The sequence below is a fragment of the Amphiprion ocellaris genome, chromosome 20 (assembly GCF_022539595.1).
Source record: "Amphiprion ocellaris isolate individual 3 ecotype Okinawa chromosome 20, ASM2253959v1, whole genome shotgun sequence".
Lineage (NCBI taxonomy): Eukaryota > Metazoa > Chordata > Actinopteri > Pomacentridae > Amphiprion > Amphiprion ocellaris.
Window position 1 is genome coordinate 21,931,486 of NC_072785.1, and position 14,718 is coordinate 21,946,203.

General features: G+C 37.0%; 1 long non-coding RNA gene across 1 annotated transcript in view; it reads left to right on the forward strand.

Annotated features, from left to right (window-relative positions):
* The window catches only part of LOC129347723 (uncharacterized), an 86,304-nt gene extending 75,334 nt beyond the window's left edge, over window positions 1-10,970 (forward strand). Inside the window, exon 2 of the long non-coding RNA XR_008599959.1 lies at window positions 10,332-10,970. This is a non-coding gene — a long non-coding RNA (uncharacterized LOC129347723). The remainder of the gene's footprint in view (window positions 1-10,331) is intronic.
* Window positions 10,971-14,718: the final 3,748 nt, after the last annotated feature.

Below are 14,718 nucleotides of genomic sequence, written 5' to 3' on the forward strand. Positions count from 1 at the left end.
GTCTTCAGTTCAAAACATACACTGACATAATTATAGATGTGATGTGGGTGTGAATGACTCGTCCTCCTTTACATTTCCATAAAATATTTTTAAAAATATATATAAATTATGGTCTTTTTTCATGTGACACTATGTATTGTAACCTTGAGCCCCTGAAGAATAATTTTGTCCTTTTCTTTTTCTCTTAACTCCCCTTCCTGCTCCTTCAATCTCTCTTGCTGAATTTTCACCAAATTAAAAAAAACCAACATGTATTCCTCCTTTTATCTCTTCCTTATTCCTTCCACCACCCCCTGCTCAACAAATCCCACCTAAAAAAACATATATTCATGCATTTTTTCCATCCATCTCTCCTGTTCCCTGTCAATCTGCCAGTGTATCCACCTTCCTCTCCCCAGGTCCTCTCTCTTTTAAAACATCTTTCCACTTACCACTCATTCATCCATCCGCGGAGAGGGATTGAAGAGCATGGTCACAGTGCAGAGTGGAGTAAATTGGCAAACGCTGCTCGCACCATTGGGATGGAGGGAATGGGTGAGGAGAGGGACTGGGAGGGGAGGAAAGGAAAATTACAGCAGAATGGACAGCTTTTCGAATGGAAAGGGAGAGGCTGCCTCTGTTTACCCTCCCCGCATTTTCTCATTGCTTCATCACTGCCTCGCCATCGATTTCTCTCCTCCTTTCATGGTATATTTATCCCACGGTTCAGCATGTTTACCCATGTTTCCTCCCTCCACCTACTCCGTGTACTTGTTCTTTATCTATCAAACTCACTCTCCCACTAATTTCCTGTGAGGTCTGAATATAAATGTTGCAAAAACCTGCCAATCTGCCAGTGTTGTGGGGCAATTTTCTTAAAACTCTTGATGCTATTCACTGCCATGTTTTGAGGCATTGGAGCTTGATTCAAATAAATGCCAGCACACGGAACTGCACTGAAAACGAGGAATTATCTCACTTCTGTGTCAGTTTTTTCAAGAAAAATGCATTTGTACTCCTCTTCTCTTGCTCCTGCTTCCCAATGGTGTGTCTATTTACCTCCATCTTAGCCTTTGAAACATCCTCTAAATGGGGGAAGTAAACAAGCAGGCTCAGGGAACAAAGGCCGCAGTGTTAACATTCAGTCAACAGCTAATTGATTCACAATACAATTTAGCAGCAAAGTCAGCAAGTGATGAGTCAACTAGAGGTTCTTTTGGAGTAGACAAGCCATCAAAGACTGTGGTTTCTGATCAAAATAGACAAGTAATTGAACACCTATCTCAAGTCATATGACAGCTTGACAGAAAGTAGCGATACCACAAAAAAAACGTTGAAGTGTAAGCTATAGCAAATCACAAGAAACTATGCATGTTCTTTTTATTATCAAAAATAAACTATTGGAACTGGCAGTTACCAGATGAACTGTTTTAACTTTTTTTTTCATTGACATTCTGGGTCCACAGAGGATGAATCATAATGGTAATTGATCTCCCACCGACAGGCCACACTTTCCACTGTCTGTAAAATGTCTGAACATCTTTAAAATGAATAGGAATCAAGACCATCGTAGTTGTCCCAGGATAAATCTTTACATTATCTTAACATTGCCTAAAGTAAAATATTCTTCAAAGAGGAGTAACAACATCAGCAGCTTTAGCAGGGTCCTCAAAATGACATCTATTTATGTTCAAGTGCTAATGCCCCCCAACAGTTGCAGAAATCTTGATGAGAATAAACAAGAGGAGACTTTGTTATGAAATCAAATGGCAAGAAGTCAGAGACGATGGATGGATCAGCAAACATTTATATCATTTTTCAATTTCCTGTTTCTTACCAAAAGTCAAACCTGTCTACTAAAGCAGGACCGCTCCCAAAACTGTTTCATTATTGCAATCATAACCGCAAGGTCCCTTAATCTTAATGAAGTAGTAACCCTAACCTACAATCATTCCTTAAACCAAATCAAGTCATTGCATTATCACATCATGAAACAGATTTAGCAGTGATTTTTAGGGTCAGACAATGCTTCCAAAGAATAATTTGAACAATTATAATTCCAAAGTCTCCTTGTTCATCCCCAACCAGGAGTGAGATTTTTCAATTTCACTTCTGCCCAATAAAAAAACTGTAAATAAGAGAGTGAATAACAGCATCAAAACAAATCAGTTTTGCCACTGAACCTGTTCTAAAACTTCAGAAATGCTCCACCAGATCTAATGCGTTTTAGCCATAGTATTGCTCGTATTGCCTTTTCAGTGAGTATTCCATTATAGGCAAACAGCTTTTTATTGTCTGATTCAGTCTGCTCCTGGTACAGGTAACTACAGAGTTGATCGTGTTCATTTGGAATTGTTGGTTTAAGTACATCCTCACAGAAGTGCCTATTGTTTATTCAGCAAAATGACCCTTAGAAAAGTAAAGTAGATCCTTTTTTTTTTTTAACCTATTTATGAATACATAAATACCAGAACCTCTTGCTCATTGAAATGTTTTGCTGTTCAGTGTCTGAAGTGGAAACCTCTATGACATATCTAGCAAACATTGTAACATTATTATTTGATAGTTACATACAGTGCTTTTCATTCAGACTCATGTATTCTAGCCCAGGTGAATGATAATAATTTTTTCTTGTACTGTATCATGACTGGAAAGCCAAACGTGTAAACGTCAGAAACAAACGGTCCTATAGTGTTCCCTATCATCAGTACATGCCATACATGGTTACAATGTGAACTGCAAATGCTTCTTTGGCTTTGATTATTCAGTTACAAGAAACGTTAAATCTTCACAAGACTAACTTTTGCTATTTTGAAAGGTGGACATACAGCTTTGTGTATTTGTATGTTATGGCTCTTTGATCCAAATGAAAGCAGTTGCAGATGTAAATAAATTGGGGAATATTCCAATTATTGGTGATCAATGATCACTTCTGAGGTGTCTTCAATTTCTGATGCACTCTAAGTCATTTGCAGTGGCCCTGAGCCTATGTTAAATTAAGCCATTTATTTCTATCAGTGTTTTAGAGTTACACATATTCAACTCTCCCGCAAAACAATTGACACTCATTTTCATTCTTAGACTTTTAAACAGTAGCAATTAATAGGATTCATGGTAAAAAAAAAAAAAAAAAAAAAAAAAAAAAAAAATTCCAGAAAGCTAGTATTATGTTTATTGAAAGAACGTAGCTACACCTTTGTATGTGGAATCTCTGGTCATGATGAAGAACTAATAGACTGACAGGGCAGAGATGAAAGCAGTTATACATGGTGACCTGTAAAGAGACAGTTTAAGAGTGTCCACTGTGAGCAGCTGAAGTGTTCGCTGAAGAATAAAGATTAGTTCAAGTGTCAGTTGACATATGACAGGCGAAAGCAGGTGAAGCGTTGTTGACGCTACACTGTGAAGCATGTGGAGGTGTTTAAATTGAGTCGCAAACAGGAATCATTTCTATCATTACCTTTCCTCCTTCATGGAACACATAACAACAGAATCATGCTGTGCAGTAGCTTTTCAACACGGCATGTAACAGCAGCAAGCTGTGTTTTGTTTCTATACATTGGTAATGCTGCACCTTTGACACGTGCTGTGTTGACAACTCTATACTTACTCTACCGCTTTGGAAATTACACCTTTTCAGCAGGGTAAACCACTCAAATATTCATCCCTCTGGGTTAATAAATATGGATTCAAACCACCTTACTTCCTCCCTTCTATCTCACCCCATTTCCCTCTCACCCCTGCTGCCATCACTCCTTTTCTACACCACTCTCCTTCTGTGGTATATGAAAAGTCAGACAGCATGGAGTATTCAAATCAGCCACCCCCCGAGGGAGTGTTGCAGGAGAGTGTACACTTAAGGTGCTTTAGGATGGATGGGTGGGGAAACGGATGAAAGAGTGGAGCAGGGGTTGTACAAGCACCTCCCTCATCCTTTCATCCCTGTGTTGAGTCCATCACCCTGCAAAGCCTCTAAAGGGTATTTGGCACTCACTTCTGCCTCCGATGTTTAACATTTCATGGCGCGTGAGCAAGCCAGGCATCCTCTGCACAGCATGGTACTGCAGGAAGGTGTTTGTTCTCCTACTTCAACCAGTCATACTGAGTTTATGGCTTGAGCTGTGTGACTAATTGGTTGGCAAGTCAAATTCAAGGAATAATGGCAATGCAGAACAACAGTGTGCAGTTTGTTTTTGGGGACAGAACATCTTCAAGAGAACACAATTTGCAACTGCGCCAGTCTTACTTTATGCTGTCATCCTGTTGTTGGTTACAGTGTGTCAACACACTCATGGAGCTTTTTAGTAAGACGCTTTAGGAGTTGGTGAATTAAATCTAAAAATTTATGTGTGAGCTTGTTTACTGGATGAGAATTCTGGGACTGAGTGTTCAGCTTCTAAATACTTTAATCTGCTCCTCACCGAGTTTTGAAAGGAAAAGTTTGCCTCTCAGTGCAGTCATTTTTCCTTAACCAGTGCTTTGCTTGAAACAAATCAGAAGTACTGACATTTCTGCAAATCCCATTCTCACACAATTACATTATCAGAGTGGCACATCTGGATAGAGAACACTTTTTTATTATTATGCTAGAAAATAACAATATGTGTTCCGGTATCATACAGTGTTCATAGCTAACATTGTGAATGAATTTAACTCAATTTGCTTGTTAGGTGTCATGTCTTTACCTGACATAAGTGCTTTCAACTCAACCACACAACTGAATGGTGGATACTTGGAAATATTTGAAATATGTGTGTTTTTCTATTTGAAGGCCTGATTTTTGCAAAAATTTTAAGCACATTTTGACCTTAGTCTGAGGAGCTCGAACTACTGTGGATCAAAAAACACAGAATACAGTGCAATTCTCGTTTTGTCCAAAACAATGGACTTAACACCTGAGTTACTCTTCAGTTGTATGCATATCTGAATATTTAATGTTAGAATGCCCACATGCTATGACAGGTTTAATATGTGGATTTTCTGCTTTTCATTGTTTGACAAACAATGAAACAACTAATCAATCAGTTAACTGAGAAAAGTCTGGATCTATATCCCTTAAATGCAACTGGAGATTTTTTTCGTGCGTTGAGTAGTTCTACTACTACTGAGTTATATTTGCATACTTTTACTAAAACTGCAAATAATGTCCAAATAAAAAAAATCTGTATTAAAAAAATAAAATAATAGGAATAAAAAATAGTAATTTGTTGTTTTACAATATGTGACTGTAAAATCACAATTTTACTGTATTGAAATAATTTTGTTATGCTACAGATATTTGCTATTTTTGAACATTCTACCGTTTTCTAACATATTTTTCTAGCACCCTTGTTGCCAGACTTTCACTTTTATTTATTTATTTACTTACTTATTTTTAGTGTGTTAGAAAGGATGTCACTGGGAGCAACTGGTACTCATAACACAGTGAAGTCTTGTCTCCTCTAAGTACTCCACTTATCCATCTATACATAAAGACTCACATATAAGTGAGAACACAAGTTAAAAGCACATGATAATATCAAGAACGATCCAAGCAACCTTCAGGCTAAATTGAGCATAGGCAATGCGAAAGCTCATGCAGCGTGGGAAAACGATGTGTATCCTTCTCCCATGCTGTACGTAAATAAACTGGATCTGATTCATCTCACTGAGCCTTTCATTCTGTAGGGTATGGGGAACTCTGAAATATAACTTCCATGACAGTAGCAGTCTTTCTCTTTCTTGTCTTTGTTGATGCATTTTTACATTTCTTGATGCATTACTATGAAGCGGCAATGTCCAGGGCTGAAAAAATTAAGCTGATATGAAAATCTCGATTCAGCTTTACCCACAGACTTCCATTTTAATATGCTTTGTGTTTTACAGCAGATACTTTAAAACAGATATCAATATATTATTGGTCTCTATGGCTAAATCCCCCAATTATGACAACTGTACAATTTAAACTCAACCATTGAAAGAGTGTTAAGAGCTAAACTACACTGAGCTTCTAGAATGCTCTACAAGGAACCTATGGCTGATCTTCATCTTTACATACAGTCAGTGGTTACCACCACAACTTTTAATGGCATGAAAGAGAACTGGGTGTAGTGTCACTTGCACACTGGCACATGTTAAGAGGTGTCTTTGCACCCTTGAAGAAGACACTAACAAAACTGTCCACCATTTAAAGCTTTGCTCTATAGCAGTATTGGTGGTCAAAAATATTAAGGGCAACCCCTTGACTAACCTTTGTGATCCTTAACCCTTTGACGCCTATTGTCGAAAAATTCTCAACATACCCCTTTCATTCAGACTGCAGCCGAGATAGTGTATCCATTCCCCCAGTGCTGGTGTGTGCATATTCAATACGTACCTCAGAACCTTTTGCAAGCACTGGTTTCTCATAGGACCAGTTGGAGTGGGACCTAATTATTATATATCTGTTATTATTATTATTATTATTATTATTATTATTATTATTATTATTATTATTATTATTATTATTATTATTATTATTATTATTATTATTATTATTATTATATATCTGTTCTATGTGTAATGGACAAATTAACAGTCTCCACTTATTTTAGCATCAGCTAGAAAGCAAAAAGACACAAGTTTTTGTTTTGTTTTGTTGTTGTTTTTTATTTAATTGTAAATAAATTCAGGTGTCAAGGGGTTAAATTTGTATTGTTATTCAGGATGACAGGTCACCAAATCTGTCTAATGAATTAGCCACTATAAGCCAGCTTCTTCGATATTTACGAGAACTTAGCATAAGCCTTAAATTGTCAAGAACTAAAAGACATCAAAAGATTGTATTAGTTTATGGTGTCAAATAAGAAAACAGACAAAAAAGGAGACACTGAAATATAGCTTAATGTACATTAAAATGCCAAGTGGTAGCTTTTGGACATGTTTTAATGGCGGGATATGAATAGAGTGTGACTAGACACAGTCCTTTCTCACTAACATAATGCCAGCTTGTGACTGAAGAAGTGTTAGATGTGACACACAACATAAATCCAGACAGGAGCCGGTTTTCTATCCCAAATTTAGCACGAGCTTGGCAGAATTTCCAGAGAGCTGGCGGGAGAAAATGCTAATTATTGCATGTATCCGTCCACTACCCTTGTGGATATTAGGAACTAACTGGACTGAGCTGAACAGGTGGTAGCACTTAGTCTCCAGTGAGATGCCGTTAAACTCCTGCAGAAGCAGAGGTCGCAAGAGCTAGTCAAGCTTTCAGCTAATGAAAACAATGGAGACATAATAGACATTTTGACAACATTCACGTGTTATATATGAACAAGTTTTTTTTCCAATTACTTTTTATTTCACATCATTTCATAATTTAAATGTTTTCAATGTTGTTCTACAATATAAAAAATCCCGAAAAAGAAAGAAAAACAGGATTTTTTTTTGGTTCTATTGATTTCCTCAGTGATTTCCGCATTCTTTTTTAAAACCTTTCTTTAACAACATTTCGAACATTTTTAAATTTATTTTTTGTTAAATTTGTGGTGAATTTTAAAATTTGTTAAATTTTTACTCCCCTTGAAAAAAATATTGCTGCTTTACAAGATCTTTAAATTGAGGTGCGATGTGTTTTAGGTGTCACTGTTGTGACCTGTATGTCTCACTTTAAAAAAACAAAACAAAAAACAACTATTACTATTTAGTACCTCTGCATTCCTTTCATGTATTGTCTGTGTTCTAAAATAAAGCTAAATAAAGGCTTGATAAAATCAAATCAAAATAAAGCAGGTACATCCAACCCACTCAATTCCTTATGTCTCCTCTAAAATCATTTGTCCTTGTTTCTACGGCAATTGCTAATAAATTTTAACACTGGAGGCAGCAAATTAAAGTACCTTCCTCACATGAGTCAAAAAGTTGGTACAACATTGCCTGGATGTTTTTCACATAATGGAATTTAAAAATTCATCATGGGATTCATCTATAATGGGACATTCAGAGGCCTATATTGTTTGAAAACTCAGGGCCCTGTTCCTGTTATTTTTTTCCCAATTAATTTCTTCTTTGTTCTTTCTCTCAAATATAATTAAAAAAAAATGTCTTTCTTTTAGTTGGTAGAGCAGTTATGCTTAAATAAAATATCTGGAGTCTTTGTTCATATTAGGCAAAAATCCCGCAAAGCTACACACTGTTGCAAAGTCCTTGAAAGCAAAATGATGCTGCATCCACTTGCACAACCATTTATTTATGCTGCTCTATCTCAAAGACCTTTCTCGTCTTCTGCAAATGCTTTTTTGTTGTTGTTTCTCATTTATGCCATGGAAGGCATTTCAAAACACACGTATGTAAACACATGCAAAGTATGTCTTTTTTATGATGTTCAAACAAAAAAAACCCACAAAAACTAAAGATCATAGAAGGGTTCTGTACATGTCGAATGCAATATATTTTTTTTAAAATCTGACTTTCTAATATTTATTTTTCTAAGAGGATTAGCTGATTAACTATGGTTCTGTTTGGTTGCATTTTAAACCTTGCGACCTTACTTGGCAACTTTCAAATGCCTCTTGGGACAACAAAAAGGAAAGATGAGGAGACCTGATGTGGCCCATTTGCCTAATACAGAATGGTGCTGCTAACTTGACACTCTGTGCTTATTTAATAGGATACCATTCAAAAAAGAACCTCATTATTTTCCTTTGAGGTTATGCTGGCTTTACACTCTCTCTGCACATGTGCATTGCTACAAAATCACACACTTCCTGCATCTCTTACATGCTGACAATCTCTTTCTCTCATACACAAGCACATCACCACAGTTGTCCAGCACATGCTGACACACTCATTAGGCTTTCCTCCTGGCGTCATGAGCCAGGGAAAGGAGGCAGAACAATTTTGCTCTTGCGCACACATTTGCATTATTCTCCTCTTTGGAAAATTGACATTATACTAATTTTCCTCATTTTAATCTTTTCTCATTCAATTTTGACATTTAATCCTACAGAAGGATCAAATGCAGCAAAGACGATATGTACACGAACTTGCATGCACAGACACGCCCACTCATACAGTAGAATAATTAGTTAATTATACAAGATCACTACCCTTGAATGCACATTCAGAATAGGAAATGTAATGCAAAGCCACAGGGTGTTGTCTGTGTGTGTTGGGATGCTCATATAACCATATGAATGACATAAGATTAGGTGAAACCCAATAGTGAGACACCGTGGTGGAGGAACACAATAAAAACCATATCACACACATTAATTTCTTCATTACCTCCTGTGGACCGTCACCTTGCCCCTTCCAAGAGTGGATCACTTTTTTTCTGGTAATTTTGAACAGAATAAATATGAAATTTCCCAAAATTTTTTGTGAAAATAACTGTGGCATTTTGCACCAATTGTGTGAAGCTGTTAAGTTCGTAGACATCTCTTGATTTAATTCCTTTTAATTGCATTAAACAGAGAGCCAGTACAAAAAGGTCAACCAAACATGCAGAATCGCTACCATTTGCCTGCAAGGTTATTAAGTCAGCTTAAACTGGATTATTATTTTAACTCTATCAAGTACACACAGTACCAGTACTGTGTGTACTTGTAGACAAATAATAATGATAATAATAGTTATAATACTTGGGTATTTCCGTGATATGGATTATTGCAGTTGTTGAATAGGGCTATGGGTAGGATGATGAGAACCTTTTTAAGCCACTTTGGAGCAGTAGAAACAAGTTGTGACTACAGAATTGACATATCACCTTTTAATTTAGTTGATTATTTCCACACCTGGTAGTTACAGAGCACCATTCCTAGGAGTCATGTTTCTGGTCTCCTCAAGAGAATAGATTCAATATTCTTTCTGTTGTAGCTACTTTTTGGTCTCCACCAACCAAAGAGGGACATGTCAGGCTCTTTTGCTGTTACATGATCCACTTAATTCTCAGTTCTAATGGTATCTAGTGCTAAACCAGTTGCCTTCTGTAGTTACATGAGAGTGGATAACCAAAACAGTGCAGATGAAGTAGCGCAAAGTGAAACACCCCAGAGCTCAAAATTAAGCTTTGCTAAGCTGAGGGAAGAAGTAGAATCTAACGATGAGTGCCCATTTTGTCACAGCCACAGCTTAAGGCTGTGGGCTGTGGTAGTGCTTCCTGCTCTCTCTCTCCTAGGTGTGTTCATGGTGAAGCTGGCAGCAGGTGTGGTTCATTGTAATCAGCAGACGAGCTGCAGGTGGAGCTGAGTGACTGGTCTCTGAACGTCTCTATAAAAGCAGATGGCATCCGTCATTCAAAGCTGGACCGTTGTCTAATCTCCAGTTAGTGCTGGGAGTAGAACTGTCTTTGCCACCAGCCTAGAATTGCCAGTAATTCTGTTTTCTGTGTTCAGAAAGCTGATTCCTGCCTGCTGAGTTGCCTGGGTTCCTTCATCTGCTGGTTTCCACCCAACCATGGATTCTGTCTTGTTCTCCAGAGGGTCTCCACCTGTCGCCAGCTTAACCTGGGAACATCAACGTACACCTGGAAAGAGGACTTTCTCTGGAAACATCTGCTACGACTGGGTTCTACTGATACCAACTTACCAAGCACATGGTGAACACTGGGAGGGAGAGTTCTGGATGAAGTCAAACCAAAAGGACTGTTCTTAGCTCATCAGTTAAGTCTCCAAGCCCTAGTATCACCAGACTCTTTGTATTGTTAATACGTCGAATTAAATAATCAGCTTTCCGTATTTAACTTAATGTATTTTTTGCTCTGCATAGGATAGTTTTAGTCTGGGGTTTCAGCTCATAATTACTGGTAGTCTAGGCTGGGTTAGTTTTGTATTTTCAGTTGTTTCCCTACCTTGGTGTTACCATACGTGGGTTAACCTTAGTTTCAGTTTCCATGTTCATGTAGTTATTCCTCCGTACCACTAGATGGGTTTTGTTTTTTAGTTCTAGTAGTAGTTTACTTCTTCTCTTTCTAAGATTCTAGTTCCGGTTCCTGTATGGTTTCTTGTTGTGAATAAAAACATTTTTAAAATGTTTACGCTGGTGTTGTTTCATTTCCTGCTCCTGAGCCTTTTGAATCTACTGTAACACATTTCAGTGTCATTTAATACTTTGTTACTATAAACAGGTGGATTATAGTTGGTTAAAGCCATTGTCTCGCCAAACAGAGGCACAGCTAAATTTATCCACGTCTCCCTGAAGTAGGCAGTGTTAGAGGGCATATGGACGACTAAACAAGGCTAGTAAGCTGACTACTGTTAATATCAGCTTACAACTAGCCAAAGACATGCAAGTACTATTCAATTATAGCTTCTTCAGCTTTATATCTAATTTCTCTAACTTTCTGAGCTCGTCTGTTACTTACTGTTGGTTAATAAAGGATAACTGTTTTTTTTTTTTTTGTTTGTTTTTTTGCATCACTGTCTACTATTTCAAGACGGTCTGCGAAATATACCTGTTTTGTAAAACATTTTACATTTCCAAAGATGTGGATTGAATTAAACTAAGGGTGTGGGACAGATTATAAGATATGATAGCTCACACCAATCGGGATTTCTGATCACTTGCTGATGGTAAATGATGCAGTTTTACATATGAAAGTTCACCAAACTCAAGCTTAAAAATGGCAAAAAATGAAAAGCACAGATTAACTTTGCCCCGTGGCACTAATTCACTTAATGATGACTCAATTTAAAAACATAATGAAATGCTTTTGTGACTGGTCTCCGGGTCCGTGTATGGATCTTGTAATTGGATTTTCCGTTCTGAAACGGGTATTGAAAAACAAAAAAACTAGTGGTTATTTGATTTTCGTTTTAAAATACAAAAATTAAAATTGAAATACACGGCGTTTTACCATTTCGTGATCAAAAAGAGATATACGATTTTTTTTTTTAAATGCTTTGATTTTCGTTTTATATTTAGAATAACAAGAAAGTAAAATCATTAAGAGACAGAAACGAAAAAAGGTCCGTTTTTTCATTTTCTGAGACCGGAAGTGGTCATCAGCAAGTGTCCCAAACAGAGTACGGTGCATAGACTGTACATACATTTTTTTTCGTGAGTTTTCATGGTCAGAATGAGAGATCAGGTGGCCGATCTTAAAATAATTCAATATTGATTTTTTTTATAGAGCTAAAGTTTTGCGAAGCCAGGGGGCGGGACTACTTGATTGACAGTCCGGTCTAGAATGATTGACAGGTCCTATGGAGGAGGCAGCAGAGACTCTGTTCTCCTCGTTTGGATTAATTCTGATATAATAACTGTTGGTTTATTTATCGGTGAAGCAGCAGAACATTTTCCACAGACAGTTTTCCTGCCCGTTGGCTTGTTTTAACCAGTTTTCTACCTTCGGCTGATTCTACCAGCAGACACTGAAAGGACTCTGATAGTTTGGTAAGTAAATGTTTATTTTCGTATCGATGCCGCTTTTAATGCACTTTATATGCAGCTTTAGTGTCAGATATAATGTGTGCCATGTACTCCAGATGTTGGTGGAGTTTGTTTAAGTGTGTGTTGACCAGAGAAGAAAGTTAGCATAGTAAATATTAGCGTTAATGTTAGCGATGCTAACCGAGCTAGCTGCTCAGTCGCAGCCTGATTAAAGCTAACGTAGCATCAAGCTAATGTGTTGAGTTTCATGTAAACAGCTGAAATGTGTTGTGTTCCTGTAATATGGTTCATTAAGTTCATAAAACTGTGGCTGGTTGACATTAATGTAACATTCAGGAAACTTAAATGTGATTAAAACAGTAATGTTAATGTTGTAGTTGTCAGTAATCAGCTTTAATTTGACACTAAAACAGACTGATAGTTTTAAATGACATCAGTTTCATTAATTTGTTGAAAATTGTCTCATTTGTTGTTGTGATGTTGCTGCTGATTCATTAAAAGCAGATGATCCATGTTGAAGATACGTTTAGTTCTAGTATCAGAAGTACAAGAAGGAAAATGGAAGTTTTGTTCTGCTACGTCAAAGATTTCAGGAATAAAATAACTAAATGAGTCTTTATGCCTCAAACTTTATTTTTACAATAAAGAAATAATGAAATAATCACAGATAATAAAAATATAAATAGCAGAGTAAACCTGAGAGAATAATTTCCTGAAAAGTTTGTGAAGGAAAAGCAGCTTTTTTATCCTGAAAGATCAGAATCAGCTCCAACATCTGCATCTGACAGCATCAAGTCAACCAGAAAGAAAAGAAAAAAGAAAATGTCTTCTTTCTGATCACATCTGTTCCTCTGCTCACAGTCTGCTGCTGCTCACATTCTTCACATTTATAGTCCACTTTTAAAAGTTCAGCAGACAGGTGCTCTGCTTTGGAGTGTGACAATGTCGTCGGTGATGTGGAGAGTGAAGTTTCCGTTTCACCCACAGCGTGCTTTAGGGCAGCCGGGTCAGACTTGAAATACTGACCGACAGCTCAGATTTAACTGTCTGTAGTTCCGTTTTGATGGATGTTAAATTTTCACTCAAAGCCGCCAGGAGCTGGGTCTTTAAAATAACTGCCGTCTCGTTACAGAGTGAAAGTAGCAGTTCCTCCTTAAGGTCAGAGATTGCAGCATCTGAGGGCCTCTGCAAAAGAAGACGTAGCTGATGAAGGCGTTCTGGAGCAGGACCAGAAAGACCATGACCAAGCAGCCTTGAGATCTTAGACAGCGTCTCCCTCAGGTGGGTGTCAACGGTGTTCACGGTCAGGTCTGTGGTAATCCCGTCAAAAAACAAAACAGAAAAAAATCTAGATTATAAATCAACATGTAACCAAAGCACTCTGTGTATAACGCCATAGTATAGGATGTAATTCAGAAAATGTCAAAATATAGTATACTTTTCAAGAATAACATAGTATGGCTTGTAGTTCATAGTATAGCATGTTGGCAAAAAAACCTAACTGATTATTATGTGGTTCAAAAAGTGCAAAATAATAGAATGTAGCCTAAAATTGTCATGTATGATATGTGGTTCAAAAAATGTCATAGTGCAGTATATTGTCAAAATAGTATGTTTTTCAAGAAAACAGAGTATATGGCGTTTAAAAAATGCCATAGAATAATATTTCATTGCACAAGTAAAAGTATAGTAATTTTAAAAACTGTTCTCATTCTTATATGTTGGTAAAAAACAAAAAAAACTAAAACAAAAAAAAGTCATAGTAATATGTCAATTTAAAAAGCCTATGGTATAGAGTGTTGCCCAACAAACATCATAGTATAGCATGTCGCTCTAAAAACGTCATAGTATGGCCTTTGGTCGAAAAAACGTTATAGTATAGCATGTCGCTCTAAAAACGTCATAGTATAGCATGTCGCTCTAAAAACATCATAGTATAAAATGTCGCGCAAAACACGTCATAGTATAGCATGTCGCTCTTGAAACGTCATAGTATAGCATGTCGCTGTAAAAACGTCACAGTATAGCATGTCGCTCTAAAAACGTCATAGTATAGCATGTCGTCCAAAAAACGTCATAGTATAGCATGTGGCTATAAAAACGTCATTGTATAGCATGTCGTCCAAAAAACGTCATCGTATAGCATGTCACTCTTGAAACGTCATAGTATAGCATGTCGCTCTAAAAACGTCATAGTATAACATGTCACTCTAAAAACGTCATAGTATAGCATGTCACTCTAAAAACATCATAGTATAGCATGCCATCCAAACAACATCATAGTATAGCATGTCGTCCAAAAAACGTCATAGTATAGCATGTCGCCCAAAAAACATCATTGTATAGCCTTTGGTCCAAAAAAAGTCATAGTATAGCATGTTGCCCAAAAAA